We start from the raw sequence: 17,027 nt of genomic DNA, 5'->3' as shown, positions 1-17,027 counted from the left end.
TATTGAGAGTGACGCGTCCACACGACGCCGCCATAACACATTGAATTTGATACTAATATCAGTCTTTTTAGAGGGAGGTTGATGAAATTTGCATTTAGATTGAAATGACTTGGGGACGGCCGGGGGACCGCAGAGGGCCGCAGAAAAGAAGACAGAGGCGAGGGGGGGAGTGGGGGGGGGCAGAGTGCGTCTTTGCTTCAATCACAGCTGTGGGATGCTTCAACTTTGCCCTTTTAAAAACAAAACACACACGAGAAAACGTCTCCTCCTCACACTCCAGTTACCGACACACCCTTCCAGAGTAATATAGAGCTAACGGGACTGTAGAGCTCCTGCTTGACTGGGTCAAGGATGCAGGGGGGCAGGGCCCGGCATCTCCCCCACCTCTGTTCTCCAGCTACACGTGCTTGACCGTCTGCATCGTCCAGAGAAAGGGGAGCCAAGAGGAGGAGGTGGGCAGCATGCTCAAATTGTGTCTTAATCACATTAAAATGGCCCAATTTGCCTACCAATTTAACAAGGCCCTTGCCAACTGAGACTACGTCCTAATAGAGAGCACGGTGGGAGAGAAGGAAGCACTTTATTTCTCCTCAAGCAATATTGGCACTTTATTGTTTGTGAATAATATTTTCACATCGTTCAATAACTCTTCTTGGGGCTATGAAAACAAATTGTTTATCTGTCATGATCATTGAATCTCTAAGAAGTTTATTTATTATAGCCTCAGCATGGAAACTTTACATTTTCAGAGTTATCAAAAATGGACCCCCTAACATCATATACTATCAGATATTTCAATTTTAATTCCATCCCAGCCGCTGAAACCTGGAATTAAAAAGGCATTCAATGTCCACCAGTCTAAGCAGCCACACAGCGTCAGGTTGACAAGGGGCTCTTCCAGAGGACAAGAGCACCACCGTGTGTTAATGTTTCATAAAGGCATTAGACTCAACCTTGACTTAGATTTCTGTTCTCACACACAGTCAGTGCGTCCATTATAAAGGGGCTAAGGACAACTGACCAGACAAACTGACAATTGGGTTGGAATGAACACTTTCAGTGTCTCGTTAGGTCCCCATCAACCTAACAGAACAAGAAGCAAAGCTCTTTGGGACAAAACGTCCTTCTTGCAACAGCATTGACTAGTATTACAGGACAGGAGCCCAATCAACACCTGAATAATTCCTCACTTATTATTCTGCACTGTAATTGAGGAGATCAATTTAAAGCCAAAGGGACTATTCTGCAGTGCTAAATGAGGATCAATACGATTGTTAAGTAATCATGACAAACAATAAACTACACTGCATGTAATCTGCTAATGCATTAGGGCCTGAACCTGTGTTCATACGACCCAAACCTAACTGCGCCTCACTGTGGTCGAATGAAGGATCAATAATCATGTTTATTAGGTGGTTGCCTGCCAAAATAACTCAGTGTCGTTTTTTAAACCCCTGGACCATTACATTATATTACTGTCTGCTGAGGAGATTGTGCTTTATGCATTAAGTGGGAGGTAGAGTTGCATTTATTGTTAATAGCAAAGCCACATACCATCTGATGATGTATAATCTTCTGTGTAAAACAGTTGGATGCTGCTGATATTATTAAAAATGCCTGTGATGATATGTCTGTATTATTATCCTCCCTCAGAGCCAATAACTTTAATTCAGCTCGTAGGAGGGAGGAGGTGTGGATGTGATTGTGTGTGCGTGGGTGGGAGAAAATTAGCGCTCAGCAAAATTGACGGGGGAATGCAAAAGACATGTTAGTGATGAAGGGGGTGGGGGGGGAGGGCAAATAGCTCTGAACTACTACACTAAGTGTTTACATGACAAGTTATGGAATCAGACAGATGCACGCACACCTGTACTAATCATTGTAATATGTTCCCTGGCTCTTTACCCAAAGCTTAACCATCATAACGGAACATACAACCCTAACCATAAACCTCTTGCTAATCTCAATTACCAATCTGAACCCTTAAAAAAGGGCCTTTTTCAAATCAAATTACTTCCCTTCTCTCCGAAAATGTCTAAAACAGAAACAGAAAGTGGTCATCACATGGATTTAAAGGGTCACACAACACAAACTCACTCAATATGCGATCTGTGCTTTAATACCACAGCTTCAGAACCCTCAGTTTAGATATAACTTGATGGAAGAGCAGGGAAAGGGAGATTGAGAGAAAGCAGTTCAATCCTCACACTTTCCTCCCCATTTAAACATTGAGTGATTACCCATGCAGCGCCTGTTCTAAAGAGAGACGTATTAAAACCAGAGTAGGACAGTTCTCTGAGGACTTCCTCGCTCTTGTAATTCATAAAAGGCAATAGTGTTTTTCTGAAAAGAATGAGGGGGAAAGTAGGACGTGATTCAATATGTCTTAAAAGGAGTTTTTAAGCCACTCTTAAAGGGCTTAGACCTCCTCCCCCATCACCATGTGAACGCAGCCAATGGGGCGTGCGCCTTCGGCTGTGTTACACGTTTTTTTTTATTTTTTTTTTTTATTTTTCATCACCACTCTAGGATCAGGATCACTGCATGGGTTAATTGGGAAACAGGCGGTATCAAACTAAAGTGCAACTGGCGACCAGAAGGTGTCAGTGTAGGCCTCAACCTCCACAGCAGACACCAGACGTGGGGATTGAACCTTGAGTGGAGTACAGAGGGGAGCGGCCTGCAGTGGACTGGCCAGCCAGAGCCGCACTGCATCAAACACAAGGCGGGTAAATTGCTATTAATAAGCAAGAGCAGGCTTGGCTGGGCAGTGTGACATGGCCTAGTGCCGGATTTATGGACCCTCCGGCCCACAAGCCTCTTAGACCTCATTCAGTATAAATCTCTTTTACCCATCAGCGAGTGTGTCGGATACTTAGGACGTACGTTTGTCCCATCCTGTGTGGCTAGTGAGACAAAACAAAAGGCAGTGTGTAGACGGTGAGGACATAAAATCCCTTATTGTGCGCTCTTCCAGACACATGACACCACTCCAGTCACACAGCGCACAACGAGCAGTAGCACGACAATGTCACAGCGAGTTCATCATGCGGTTACTGTCGGCCAACGTCGTCCTGCAGGTTACACTGCACATAAAAAAACATTTAACAATTGGACTTTGTCCTTTGTTGCTATTGGCTGAACACGGAGGGAAGTCCCCCGTTAACCCGAGTAACCTCCTTTATTACTTTTCCTGATGCTCGTAAAAGTTACTGCTTTGTTAGAATATAGAGATTGTAAAACAACTACAGTCAGTCAGGTCCAGTGTTTTTTTTATTAACATACTGTAACTCTGGCATGAAGGTGTTCGGGCTAACACAATTATTTTCACTATTAATTAATCTGTTCATTATTTTCCCAGTCATCATAATGCACATCATTGCTCTCAGTCCATTAATTACATTTCATCACATTTTTGGGTTTAACACAATGTGTTAGCCGAGTATGTTGGCCGCAGGACAGCCCTAAAAAACTCCAATCAAAAGTTTCAAAAATCTAGTCACATCTTTAAATGTCCCGTTGTATCCAAACAGCAAAACCCAAAGTTCAATTGAAAAATTGAGAAAGTAAAAAAAAAAAAAAAAAGAGAAAAACATTTTCACCAATATTTCGTTTAAATACATAAATAATTGCTTGTTACAGTTGGATGATATGATTGATTCCACACTCTTAATTGTGCAGCACATGTGTCTTTTGATGTTTTTCTAGGTATTAAAAAAAGATACATGACACTGTAATGAATGGGTGTTTACCGTCAGTCTTTAGTCTGAGCCGAGCTCTCCAGCTGCAGCCTGTAAACAGATATGACTCTCAGCAAGCGCAGTTCCAAAAATGTAGAAGTATTTCTCTAAGAAGCAGGACCACCGACTTAGTAGTATGTTTGCTTAAGAAACTACTTGAAAATTCTATCGTTTATTCTTTCAGCATAGAAGTACATAGAGTGCCACCACAAACAAGCCCAACCATTGGAAAACAGTACAGACCGTTACTTTAACAATTTCAACAGAACTACTAAATGCTGCCTATATTGAATGCCAATGTTTATTGGCAATGGGCGGCAATATGTTCTTTATAACAGCGGGAATTCTCTGTGAATGTAAACTGGTAGAAAGGAAATGCCACTGTCAAACACTGATTCACACATCCATGCATTCACCATGGCAACACGTTTCTTCCCATCCTGAGGATCAACACATGGGTGTGCGCTGCTAATTAATGACTCCCTCCCGTTGGTGTGTGTTATCCGTCTCGCTCTTCTTGTCCACGTGTCATTCTCGGACTGTTTACAAAAAAGGTAGAAGAGCAGCGAGTGAGCAAAGCACCTCTTTTGAATACCAGTGTGTGAAAAGCACAGATTCCATCACAAAAGGAAGCACTGAGGGGCAAACAATGGTCAGAAAAGGAGGAAAAAAAACCAAGAGGGAAGAAAAATAGAGCGTCAAGAAGCAAGAGTCAGCAAGCAGCATTATAATCTGGAGATTGAGAGAAGGAGGGAGGCAGGAAAGGAGGAGCAATTAGCGAGAGATAAAAAGCACGGCAGGGAGGGCCTATTACTCCAATTAATCCAATTTTTTTTTTTTTTTTAAAGAACTTAACGCACCAGAAAATCTGAACCATTTCCCTGACAACAGCAAGTGTTTGAGGGTCACGGGGGGCATCCGGAGCCGGCCTCCTGCCACGCCGAGCAGAAAGCAGCACGCTGGCATTTCATCCAGGCAGAGGGGAACACACACACACACACACACACACACACACACACACACCCTGTCAGCGTGCACATTAACACTGATTCAACATGACTTGTTGATATATTTCCGTGGCGTTAATGATGTTAACGGCAGGATTTTATTGCCTCGCGTGTATGGAAAATCAGAGAAAACATTAATGCCGCCCCCCCCCCCGCTTCTTGTGCCAAGGGTGAAGCACATTAATATGTATCGAGTATAAGCATACGTGTGTGTGTGCGTGTAAGTGACTTAATACCACTACATTTCAATATTTGCCAAAATTAATAACACAATTTCAATGGAAAAAGTCATTACTTATACTGCTGCTGCTGCTGCTTCGGTAAGCGAGTTTGATCTCTGCTGTGGCATCAGGGAGTCCTTTAATGACCCAATGAGTGTGGTGATGTCCACTGCGACCACATGATCTGAGCCACTACTAAATGTAGCCATTCTCACCCAATGTTTAGCGCCAGCAACGGTTCCAAGAGGAGAACGATGGTGTTTGCATCGAACCGCCTGCAATCAAAATGCCCTTTTTCTGCCCCAAATATTCTCTGAGTAATCCCACGAACAATCAGCTCCATTACTCAAACATTTCTTCCAGTGGCAGTAATGGATTCGACCTGCAGTTGATGGCAAAGTGGAACAGATTGCTGCCCTCCATGTGATCTACAGAGTTGTCATCAAGCCTTTTTGACAGCTGTATTGTTTAAAAAAAAAAAAAAAAGAAGTAAAATAGCGAGAAGGGAGGCTGCTGTGAAAAGCCCCCCTGCAGTTCATCGCCTTCACGCTGCACGTCTCAGCAATGAGAGTGTGGCTCTCACTCTTCTCGCAAACATCACCAACTAACTATTCAGTGCTGCTGCCACTTATGGTCTTGTCGTGGTTTAGGCACCCAATTATCGAGTCTCCCCTGGTGATGAGTAATGTTTGTAACACCAACTAAATCTCACCCTGCGCAATATCGCAAAATCTTCTCTCCCGATTTTTAGTCATTTACAGGGGAAAATATCCAGTATTTCAAAAAAAAGAACAAAAAGAAAAACACTTCTTGCAAATCATCTTGAAATAAAGAAAAAAGAAAAAAGCTACGGTAATGGTGGGGTTCAATTAAAGAACATTTGAGGCCTTATGTCAAAACCAACAATGAATTGCATTTCAAGACAAGCACTTTTCTGCAGTTTGTGCCTAAAACTCATCACCATGAAACAATAACGACCGCGAGGCAGATGCAACATGCAATTACCCACATAAATTAACAGCTGAACAAAACAACACAAAGACAGACAACACAGATATGCTTCAATAATAAAACGGCGGCTGTGTCCACAAGATACAACGCGCACTAACTAAAAAGGAAATCTCCATTCTGAACTAGTTGCAACATGTAACTTTTTAAACTTCAGCACATTTAGCAAAATCATTGTAGCCACCCAGAGGGAGAAGCCGGGATCTGGAAGCCGGGCTCCGGAAACATCGCCGAGGAGTCGCTTAAAGAGCCGTTGAGGTTACGGTTTGAGCGTTTCGCTGGAGAGGAAGAAGGGACGCTCGGGCCTTCAGAGGGCTCAGAGACAAGCGTGTTGACAAAAGCCAGACAGAAAAAAAAAGACACCAGTTCCACGCTTGCAGTTGGGCATGTTAAACGGTGCGGACTCCACAACCAAGGACGCCCCCTAATGACATCAGAGGCGTCTTTACCCACAAGCCCTTTTCACTCGAGGTGTGTCAGCTTCCGCGACGGAGCCGCAGCTTGACGCGCACAATTGCTTTTTGCCAAGTGAAGCAGCAAAATCCCCAGGCCCTGCTGACACGGGGATGACGAATGTGTGAACGCTGTGCTGCGAAACCGGCTGCGATTTTCTAAAACATTGTCTGCAATAATGGCGGCGAGAGGGAGGGGAGAACGCCAGAGAAAGTGCAAATGACAGCAAAGCAATGGGCTGGAAAAAAAGAACGGCCTTGTTGATGACAGCGCTGTGTGCTTTTTTGTGACAGAGACCCTCACTTAAGTATCCATCGCTCAACTTATTCCATAAAAGCCGTCGTCGGCTGTGAGGGCAAATGGGCCACTGACTGACAGCACACCAACTGCTGACAGAGACCTGAGAAGAGTCGCGTTTCGAACGCCATTGCTCATCTCCAGGCTAATTGCGAGCCTTAAGTGTGCCGTGCAGACTATGCTGCCCGGCGAAGCATCGCTAAACATCCTCGATGAGAGCCGCTCTCGGATCCGTACGTTTCTGCGCACAATGAATAAGAAATGAATTCCTGAGTTTAAGTTGCTCCCCGGCATTTCTCGCAAAACTAATGGGCCACGTGTGAATTATTGATGAGTGTTGATCAAGGAGAGAGCAGAAAATAGGTTACCTGTAAGCTCACAATCAAACACGGTGACGTGCCAGAATATCAAAAAGGGGTAAATAGGCATGTGATGTGATGATAATATTCCAACGCTTTCCTTCTAATTGCTCATTTGAAAGATAAAATGAAGCCTGGTCTTTTTATTGACTCCACTTCAATTTACGGGACCTCATTCGATTGCAAAGCACTGCTCAGCAGACATCTTATCGCCGTTTCCTTTAACTCCCGCAGCCCTTCCCTTGCTCTCCCTCTCTCCTACCCCACTCGCTGTGGGCTGCAGTAACACAAGAGTGATGCGAGTGACCTTGGCCTGGTTCTGTGGGCTCCAGAGGACGGCCGTGTCTCACAGCCATCCATTCCTCCCCACCAATCCCGATTAGCGGGCAGGCGGGCGGGCAGCAGGCGACGGACGGGAACCAAGTGTCGCAGTGCAGAGAGACGGCTGTCGAGGAGTTGGAGCCAGATCCGTGGCCCAGGAGAGATGATGTGAGGCGTGGAGGTGGAGCGGGGCAGGAACTGGACGGGGGGAAACATCCTGAGAGGTGGAGTGTATGTGTGTGTGAGGAGGGTTTCGTAGGGTAATGGGGGGAGTAGTTCAACAGCCAGTCAAGGAAGACAAAAAGTCATAAATGATCTTGGTGGGAAAGGAGATGAGGAGGCACGAAGGCCTCGAAGGAGGCCGCAATCTAGCATCTGCCGCAAAACGTTTTATTGCCCTTCGGGGGCCGTTGCTGCAAACTGGGACGGCATACAGACCCAGATGCGCGCACACATAGACACGTTAGTAGTTAGCGCCACAGACCTAATTAGGCAACTGAATAGTTTTTTTGTGCATTCTGTTTCATCCAATTTCCTATTCATACAGTTAAATGGACGGTTTATTTACTGGAATAAAAATCTTTTATCCAAAGCAATGGATTTCATTAATTATTGTAGTTTAAGGAATACTGTATACGGTTTGTATTTTTTTTAAACTACTCCTGTCTTCCTGCGAGGCCTAGCAAATAGACCTTCAATGATGGACAATTACAAATGGTGAAATATATAAATACAGTCATTTATTTTTTATTCCCTTTAAAAGTTTATGAAATCATAATGAAACGTTGGAGATTGCAAATAAATGGCCACATGTTTTCCTAAACCCTTGAGGCCAATATTTATCTTTTGTCCCCCTCAACCTTCTCCATCCAGCAGTTTAATGCAAAACACACACACACACACACACACACACACACACACACACACACACACACACACACACACACACACACACACACACACACACACACACACACACACACACACACACACACACACACACAGTACACGTGTAATGTATATGCACCAAGCCCCAGCAGATGGGCTCATGCAATGAAAGCCACCTTTCCAATGCCCGTGGCTCCCTCCTTGTATTACTCCCTCCTCCTGGGATTCTGCCCTCTGCTGTAACTCTTGATTCAAATCAATTTCAGGGTGCTACCCCAGCGAAAACGCACGTCAAGGTTTATCATACAGTAGCGCTGGTAGTTCTCTATCTCTCTCCCAGCCTTCCTCCGGCCCTGTCCGTTTCGTTCTCCCTCCCTTCAGACTCTTCCCTCCCATTATTCGCTTCTCTTACACGAGGCCCGAGCAAATCGACCCCAGTGATAATCCAGTCTTTCATATTGGCAGATTAATATTGACTCAGAGCCCAGGAGCTGATGCTGGGCCTTATCCTCCAGGTGCTGGAGCATGGAGACTATGAGAGATGGAGCTTAATATGCATTCTGCTACTGCACCTCGCCCTGGAAGAGCTACACGAGAAACACTGTGAAGACCGAGGAAGTAATAGTGGTTTGCCGGCTTTTCAGCCACAGTTTGTTGCACCCAGCAAAGTGCCTTAAAGAAGACAAACTCCCTGCTGCATACTGTACATATATACTTTTATTCATGCATGTGCACACGGCTGGACATACTCATGCTTCAAACCCCTTAGGCGGTAGTGAGGCCTGATAAGAACATGCTGTTAATGCACAGGTGTCATTCAAATATTCTATACATTTGCTCAAATTCATGTGTGAAGGCTTTTCCAGTAGAGTAACCATGACGAACACACATGGAGACTGCCAGTTTCATGGCGATCGATGAAGATTTGATAAGGGCAAATCAATGACATTCATTAAATAGAAATCAGTGGCATACATGACAGCAAATGTTCCACAACAAGAGATAAAAAATAGCAAGACAATATTAAATAAATGAAGAGTGAATGGTCTCCGTGGCAGGGTGACACCTTAATCCATAGCCACAGACGTATTGACTAACTCACTAATGTAAATGAGCTGATAAGAAAAAGTAACAACGGTGTTCAGATAACGTGTTGGTGAATCTTCTGAAAAGGGTCATGCTGGGAAAAATAACTGTTAGTTCTTCAACTTGAAGTACAGTGACCTACTCGTTTGTCAGATATTCAAGCCACAGCCACCAGAGTTACTGTTGCTATGGTTTCTTGATTATTGCCAGCAAAAAATATGACGGTTTTCAGTCTAAAAGGGTGGATGATTAGCTCAATGCTATTGGCACTTTTCAACAGCACACTTAATATACTGGATATCAACTAAGTACTCTTTAACTACTCTTTTGTAGATAACCCCAAATAATGGAAACCTGCGACGAGGCCTGCAAACATTAGCAGATTACCTTGGAGGCCACAAAGAGACAGTTTAATTCCGTCTTTGCTCTTCCAATTAGTGAGCCACGTGTAGACCTTTCACCCTCTGATTCTTCATCAACAAACTGATGAGAACACGCAAACACAGCAAAGTGGCCTTAAAAGGCAACCTTATTTCCTTGTCATCAACCACCCGGTCATTGCACCCATTGCATAAAGAAATAACAACCTCTTTCAGTGATGCATGATTAATCTTTGCACACTGTTATTTTACCGCAGGGTACGCAGTCAGAGTAGAGAGTTTGAGTTGTTACTACCGTATGCAGTGTTTGGGTTTCTGCAGGGTAAGAACAGCTGAAATCTAGGGTCAAATAAAGTAAAGAAGAAAAAAACAACAACTTTGCGCAGCAACTAAGTCGCTGCCCGTAATGTGTTGACTATCAGATCATGTGGTATTGGTAAGAATAACCAGTTGTTGGATTAAATAAGTGTGCACTGTGTGCCATTTTACATCTTTGACGACCTGATAACACGGCGTCACTCAGAGGTCGTTGCTGTTCAAGGTTCAGTCTTCGCAGAAAACGTACTTAGCGTAATGATCCATCGCCTGTGTGTATCTATTAAAGAAATGGATTGTATGTGGATGCCTGCCCACGTAATTTGCTTGCTAATTAGTGTATTTGTTTGCATGTAAGTGGGGGATCTGCAAGGTGGTGTGCGCTGAATATATAGCAGGGCAGCAGATAGTACAGCCTGGCCGAAGAAGAGAGGCTAATGCACCAATCGCAGTCCATCAGGGAACCTATCAAGTGCCCAGACGAGTCCACTGGTCATCCGTCCTGTGTGGTTCTTCATCTCACTCGTTCTCAAACTTCTTTTCACTCCCAAGCAATCCTTCCTCTCCCTCTCTCTCTCCCCCTCTCCCTCTCTTTCCCGAACAGCCCTCATTTTCTCAGTCTTGCACACTCCCCAAAGATGATAGTTAACGAGGATATTAGCCATGGCAGCAAACGCAGTCCCTCTCTGCGACCCATTAGACTGCGGGGAGGTCACTTTTTGCACTCTTTTACAGCCCCCCCCCCTGCTGCTGAGGCAATGGCCACCAGAGATGGATGAAGGGACACTGAGCTTGACACGTTCTCAGAAGAGACAGAAGGGGTCAGATCACACTGGCACCAGTTCACTTCATTAGAGGTAATTTCCTTCATCTCAGACGGGGGAAAGTAAACATTTGTTATCAAAGCCAGCACTCAGGAGGACAAATTTAATGATGATTTTCCTGTGAGGAAACCAATTTCCTAACTATCTGGCATGCCGTCAATACGCCTAAACTGAAGTAGTAATATGTTGAGCCCAATCTTCTCCTTCTCCCACTGAAGAACTATACATTTCCCTCGTCATGCTGGGGTGGTTTAACGAGTGCCATGGGTTCACCTCTGGAGTCCCCCAAAAACACACACAGCCCACCTGCATACGCACACAAATGGATGCAACATGTTGGTGCGCTGCAAACCCAGAGGGGAGGTCGCTGTGATAGAGTTTATGTTCCTCCCACAGGCCCTGGAGCGGTACTCAAAAAAAAACGCCACAAATCAATACTGCACACATCTGTCAGGGTGTGATTAAATTCTCCCGCTCCCCCGACGCCACCCTTGACATACACACAAACATCTACGGATTTATACATATTTACACACAGAAATGCATCATTTGCACTTGGCAGCGGGTAGATCTGAGGTGTTACGTCTGCCCCAAAGTAGAGTGACCTCAGAAGCCCGACTTCACATCGAAACAGACACGCATGGGCGATTTTCTCTTGTAAAAACAATGGTCTTAGGTGTCAATTGACAAGTTGGCATTTGCCCTCATGGTGTTTTAAATTGGACTAGACATTTTTTAAAAGCTGACCCTAAAAAAGATGCATGTGTACAATTCACTTCTAGGACACAGAGGGTTGCCACAGCTGAGCTACCGAAGCGCGGTAGGGGGGTTAGGGGGGGGGGGGATTCATCAAAAAGCAATCATCAGTACTTGGTGGCGACTGATCCGGCCTGGCATCCATTCATTATGTAAATCTCCCAAACCTGGCTTCCTTTATCATCAAAGACCCGCGTTCGCAAAAATTAGACACTCTCCGTCAAAAACAACAGAACACTAAAACCGGACTGTTGCTATGGAAACAATGTGGGAGAAACCATTTTAGGGAGAGCAGGCAGCGAGGGTGTGTGTGTGTGTGTGTGTGTGTGGGCGTGTGTGTAAAATGTCAGGCGCGAGGAAAGCAGTGTTAGCAATCAACAGGTGTACTGACAACAGCAACATCCCAAATGGAACGGTAAATTAGATTCGGGATGCCGTGACATCGGACAGTGGACTTGCCTGGCAATGTAATACCATCCGTGTCAACCGAGATCGAGTAATCAAGTGAAGGTGCTGTACTTGTTGTCACTGCCACAGACGGACCAACATTATTAGGAGATTAGTCCACGGCTGCACAAAAATTCATTCATTTATATCCATCAACATCACAGAGCTGGGAGGATTTTTCCATTGGAGGTTGGGGGAAAAAAAATGAAATACAGCAGTGTATGAATATTGCAGGACATGAACAAATAGCCCCCAACTGCCGGCGCCACGTTTAATTTTAACCAACTGCAGACAACACGGACTAGATAAAAGATTCAAAGGGGAGAGAGATACCTTCAAGGGCACATCAAACCCCGAACGATCATTTACATTCATGAATCAATAATCCCGCTTGGATGAAAGGGGGGAGATAAAGGGTCGTCTCATCTTTGGGGTCATTTCGGTGTTGAGGGACCTAATTTTCATTACTCGTGATGAAACGCACCAAAGCGCAGGAAACTTCCATTTGCCCAAGTGTCGGCCATCTCTGATGGCGCCCTACCTTTTCATTCATTAGCCCTTTTCATCCTCCCCCTTTAAGCCATTACTTAAATAGGTCTGACACCAAATAATGTTCTCAATGCCTGCATTGGAGGATTGTGTCTATAAAATTTGATATGTAGCCCCGGCGTTCATCATCTAACACACCAGCAGTGTCTGGGAGGATCAAAGGCTGGCTGAGCAGTTTGCCTCTCTTGGTGCTTTTAGTTTAAGGCCAAAGATACAAAGATTGGGAGCATTTCGAATGCTCTGAACACAAATGCGCTAACAAAGCAGAAGCAGGCTTCATTCTACGCACAGGTCAACATTTATCGAGTAAATCTTTACAGGGCAAATGGCTGTTTGCATGTTACATTAATGTTCGGGATGTTGAATACAGCTTCTTTAATGCAGGCCGGGGTTACTGACTGATTCATTTGTTCCGGGGGCCGCGAAGCATTACCAGCACATGGAATCCCTCCAGAGCTGCTTTTGTTGAAGAGGACACACAGAAGCCCGGGATGCACTCAAATACCAGGTGACAGAAATACATTTGAATATGTGATTCTCCTCTGCACAATGACAAAGGGTGTGTTGTGTCCTGGGAGTAACAACGTAGGAAGTAAAAGGTCATGGTAATTTCCCGCGTAGACATTTCAGGTGGCAGGTAGTTGATAGCCTGGTTCCAGATCTCTGAATTGCTGCCCACATATATGACTTGGTTCAAAAAGGTCAGGTCGTATGCTCACTGACTGCCATTTTTCAAGCTTCCTTGCGACATCCGTGACAAATAGCATCAGAAAAATGCCGAAACCTTTAGATGAGACTTGCATAGTCTCATCTAAAAGGTCATCGCAGTCTTGAATCAACACATCGCTTCCACTTATTCTCAAAACACTAAGCTAATTGCTTGCAGCAATGGAAAATAAGGTGGGTGAGCCTATTGGAAAGAATGCCTCGATAAAAATATACGTTTTCCATTCCACCTGGGGACTGGAAGCTAAAAGATTACACTGAAAAGTGAAGCAAAGTGTCTTCAACGTGCAAAAAGAAGACAGCTTGTATTGAAGTCTGTGAGACGGTAGAAATTGCGAACAACACTGATTTAATAAAATATGATGTTTTTTAAGTGATGGTCCCTTTTAGAGCAAAATTGATAATAAAGCTGATTAATATTCAGGGTGTGTCTCCCTTGTGATTAGCAGAGTGGTGTGCTTAATGCACCCATTTGTTTTAACCTTTTAAAACCTTTTTTTTTTTTAAATGACTTATTCAGTATTTGGTTTTACGCCGCTGCATGCTCATGTTACTTTTGGATAAAACAAAACACAGATCAAAATGGTCCAAATTACAAACTGAAGGTTTCAAAACGGGCGACACTGCAACATCATGAGGCTAAAGCAGCAGGCGCCTGGTTGGATGTGAAAGGATAAAGAAGAAGAACTATCCGGGAACAAAAATGTGAGAATCTGGTACACTTGAGATGATGGGGGGGCGGACAAAAAAGAAAGGTGTGTGCTTGTGCGTTCGTAACGGGTACAGATGAGCAATATGCCCCGCAACAATGTCATCATAAGCCGGCGTCTGAGCGCCGGTCACTCTCTCACACACACACACACACACACACACACACACACACACACACACACACACACACACACACACACACACACACACACACACACACACACACACACACACACACACACACACACACACACACACACACTAGATGGAAGGCAGCAGAGTAGAAATACCTGCGTGTCTACCTGAGAAGATAACATCACAGTCCTTTCGCCTCCTGATAAGTGTGCGAGTTAACAGCTCGCTCGCAGCTTTAGCAGCCGGAGCCTCTTTCCCCCAGCATGCAGTGGGGTCACCTCCAGACAAGCAGGGTGAGTTAGTATTAAAATGTTTGATAGTGAAAACCCTGAATTACATTTTTGTAACTATGTTCAGTAGGCAACAGCGGACTGAAAGCATTCCTCATGAGGAATTTGCGCCATCAGGGTGTTAAATAATTGATGACTGTAAACATCAAGTTAATTTGCAGATGTTGCAGGTGGCGCCAAAATGCCCTGTTATTAATTCACAAGCAACGGGGTCCTACATCAACACACAAATATCAGCTAAAGTTAGACTTATACTGGTGCTTCCCGTGAAGCAATACTGTATGCATCGTCTTTGACTGGTTTAAAGCAGTTAAGACTTTATAGGAAAAATATGTCTTGGAAGTTGTTAGACAAATGCATAAACTATAAAACCCAGTTATTGTAAGAAAAAACATCCCAATCCTCTTTTTTCTTTATCCTGGAGCTCAACATTCCCTTCCTGAAAAGTTTCAAGTGCATCTGGCCAAATGTTCCTTTTACTAAAAATGGTTTTGAAGACTCTGGTGTTGGTGTCTGAGCATAAAGAGCCTGGACATCTTGTTGAGCCAAAACTAGTTCCACTGACCAGATCCATTTTGCATTCGTGGCGAGAACTATTGAAGGCAAACAGTTTCATATCAGCCTTGAGAACTCTCCAACTTGCAAAAAAACAAAGATTTCCCATTTCTGACTGCAGACAATAAACTTCAAAACAACCGTTATGGGTGAAGAGCCGATTATAATGACTAATGAACGGATTCTCACATCAGCCCCTTTTACTGCGTACCGTGTCTCTAGGTACTTACAAGCCATTTTCCAACACATTGCATTTCTATTTTGAGCTTTTTCGAACACACCGTTTGAGCTGCACAGCATAGTTTGACGTTAACTGCCCTGAATATGTGAATATGAACGTGACGAGTAGTAGACAAAACGTTTTGGAGGAGACTTCATCTCGTCCGGTGAGCGACAATATAAGGAACATTAGATTATGCGTATACTTTTATGAAGCCACTCCACATGGACACAAACACAGCCAAGGTCTCCTTCATTAATGAATGAACACTCAGTTAAACTTGACTTTCATTCTGTCTTGAGGTTATATAATCAACAACACTTGACTGTGTCCAAACACAAGCACAGATAACGCCAATTGAGTTTTCTAGTGGAGCCCTTTATCATAGAAGTGCTTCACAGAACCAATGAACAATGAATCAAAGTGAGCCTCCGTAAAACAATGTTGGGAAAAGAGAAGTGGAAACAAATGCTACAAACTAACTCTATCATGCTCAGTTAAAGAACAACACATTTTGGTCCAAGTATCCCAATATTTCCCAACAATTTCTAATGAACTCATTGGATGTAAAGTGAAAAACACTAGCTAACCTCCTCCACCTTCAAACCGCTCGCGAGCAGCTAGCAGATGAAACAGCACACATTGTCGTATTGCGTATTCAGAAAAAAGAAGAATCAGATCTCTAAAGATTGCCCAGCTGTTTGAGCGAGTAGTGTTTGTTGTGATTGGATGGAATGCAGAGCATGTGACTTCAAAGCTTCTTTATGTTGTCAGCAGATCACCAAAGGAATTTTGTGTTCACCATGTTTTACTTTTTACGTTGTACTACTATCATCCCCAATACCATCGAGCAGAGGGACCTCCACCCCCCTCAAACAAAGCGGTGTCCCGCTCGTCGTCTTCTTCTTTCTGCTCTCCACACCTTGCTCCGCTCCCCGTCTACCTCCAACACTGACAACACTGCAATCTCTGCAGCCCTCCATTGTAAAAACTCTCTGACAGCCTACCAGCAGTCCATTTCTTACTTCACCTTTCGGCGTGACACCCTTTCTGCAGGAGCCTAATTGCTTTGAGACGAGTGAACTTTTCATCAGCCTCTTCAACATTGTCTGACAGGTCCCACTTATCAACTGGCATCAGCCATCATTACCAGAGGGACAGACGAGCCACTCGAAGGCTCTAAAAAAGGGCTCGCGTCATGCAGGCCAACGGAGGAAAAAGAACCTCCGCATGAGACGCCTTCCCGATGCATATACGGTTTGTCGAAGGAGGCAGATGATAGTCCTCTCTTTCGGGAGCCTCTATGGCTTTTTGGTCAAGTCAACTACATCCACTAAGAAAGAAAAAAAAATGTAGAAAAATGCACACTCAACGATTAATACGTCATTGTTTCCACAAACACCCAGGAAGAGTGAAAGCGGCCAAAGCGCTGGATAAAATGTCTAACTTTTAAAATATCTGTATTCTTGTGCCCTGAACAAATGCGGATACAAGTTTTCCTACTGCTGCAATTGTTCCATTTGAATAAAATGAGAAACAAAAGCAAAAAAAACATTTCAGAATCAAGGCCGCGCTTCAATCTACTGAACTCCATTGGACAAAATAGTACCAAAGTTTTTTAAAAAGCACACAAAATGTATTTATTCTATTTCTTATTTAAATCTCTTGTTGAAATTGTTACTGTGCCAAGCAAAACCAAACCCAAGAGATGAAGCCTTCAAAAAGAGGGAAGAAGTAAA

Source organism: Gasterosteus aculeatus, chromosome 18 (assembly GCF_964276395.1).
Source record: "Gasterosteus aculeatus chromosome 18, fGasAcu3.hap1.1, whole genome shotgun sequence".
NCBI classification, from domain to species: Eukaryota; Metazoa; Chordata; class Actinopteri; order Perciformes; family Gasterosteidae; genus Gasterosteus; species Gasterosteus aculeatus.
Note: the sequence above shows the minus strand (reverse complement) of the source record.